The sequence below is a fragment of the Mus caroli genome, unplaced genomic scaffold, assembly GCF_978045245.1.
Source record: "Mus caroli unplaced genomic scaffold, Mus_caroli_1 scaffold_1, whole genome shotgun sequence".
In the NCBI taxonomy this organism is placed as follows: Eukaryota; Metazoa; Chordata; class Mammalia; order Rodentia; family Muridae; genus Mus; species Mus caroli.
Window position 1 is genome coordinate 130,747,530 of NW_028227256.1, and position 1,940 is coordinate 130,749,469.

Sequence of the window (1,940 nt, forward strand, 5' to 3'; positions counted from 1 at the left end):
ACTCAGGTCCTCGTGCTCATGGAACAAACCCTTTACCACCCGAGCCATCTCAGCCCTGATGGAAATGTTAAAATTTGTTTATCATTAGGCATGGTCTTGAAGCATTTAGAATATACGTTCATATCTTGTTCTTATCTTCTGACAGTTTAGTTTGGTTTTTTTTTTTACCATGTCCTTATTAATTTTCCTTATCTAGAACAATAAAACCTTAAGATGCAGATTTCACTGTGGTGTGCTGGGGAAGGAACCTAGGCCAGGCTAGAGAAATAGGCCACCAAGAAGTCGTACTTCCAGCTGCTGCAGGTTTCCCAGATTGCCACAAGTAGCATAAAGGTATAATCTTTCACCTCACAAAAGAAAAAATGTTTTTTAAAGTAATTATTCTGGTCCTGGAAAGATGGCTCAGAGGCTAAAAGCACTTGACACTTTTATAGAAGACCCAGATTCTATTCCCAGTGTCCACATGGTAGGTCACATCTTGTTCTAGGGAACCTGATGCCCTCTCCGGCCTCAGTGGGCACCAGGCATTCGCACAGTATACACAATACATGCAAGGAAAAGTTATACTCATAAAATAAAAGATCAATAAAACCTTGAAGAAAATAGCTATACTTCATATTTTTCAAATGATGGCTTAGAGCAGCCTAATTATGAGATCAATCTTAGGTATGCCTGATTGCCAAGAAGAAACAGTGGTTTTATTAGGTTTTAATTTAATTAATTCAATGATTCTTACCAAAACCAGAAATTAAACATTCTGACATTCAGATATAAAGATTGACACACATACAAAAAAAAAAAAAAAAAAAAAAAACAACAATCTCAATACATCCATTGACTTTAAAATCTGGGGCCAGAGAGATGGCTCAGCAGGTAACGCTTGCAGGCGGCGACCTGAGCTTGATTTCCTGGAGCCACATGGGAAAAGCAAAACCTCTAGCAAGTCGTCCTCTGTCCCTACACGCGCTCTGCGGAATGCCTCATCCCCCCACTCACTAAATAAATATTTTTTTTCAAGTGCTATTTTAAAAAATCTGTCTTGAGGTTTAAGTAACACTGACAGGGAGTTCTTGACTCTCTGGCTGGGACGGTTGCTGCTGCTCGTACTCTGACACGAACTGGCTGCATAGTAAATCTTACCATGGGACAGACTCTCCTCTCCTCTCCTCTCCTCTCCTCTCCTCTCCTCTCCTCTCCTCTCCTCTCCCCTCCCCTCCCCTCCCCTCCCCTCCCCTCCCCTCCCCTCCCCTCCCCTCCCCTCCCCTCCCCCCCTCCCCTCCCCTCCCCTCCTCCCCTCCCCTCCCCTCCCCCCCTCCCCTCCCCTCCCCTCCCCTCCTCCCCTCCCCTCCCCTCCCCTCCCCTCCCCTCCCCTCCCCTCCCCTCCCCTCCCCTCCCCTCCCCTCCCCTCCCCTCCCCTCCCCTCCCCTCCTCCCCTCCCCTCTCCTCTCCTCTCCTCTCCTCTCCTCTCCTCCTCCTCTCCTCTCCTCCTCCTCCTCCTCCTCCTCTCCTCTCCTCTCCTCTCCTCTCCTCTCCTCTCCTCTCCTCTCCTCATGTTGCTCAACCGGAATGGTCTACCCTGCTATACCCAACAGTAGCTCCTTTTTCCTTATATCTATAAAGTTCTCAGCCACAAACTAGGGTAGGGAAGCAATAACAAAAGAACATCAACGAAGAACCTGCCTTGACTGGGCACAGTAGTGAGGGTTTGTAATCCCTCACTGGAGAGGTTGGGGCACAGAAATAGTGAGTTCAGGTTGGAGCAGAGCTGAATAAGAAACTCTTTGTCAGCAAAACGAAGTACAAAAACCAAATCAAACTGGGAGTCTCGCCTGTTGACCCTGCACAATCTGTCTCTCGGCTATGAAGAAAGGCTTTTCCGCAAACACTAGTGCCGAACCTGCCAGACTCATTCTAGAACGAAGGCGAGCAGATCGCAGCTC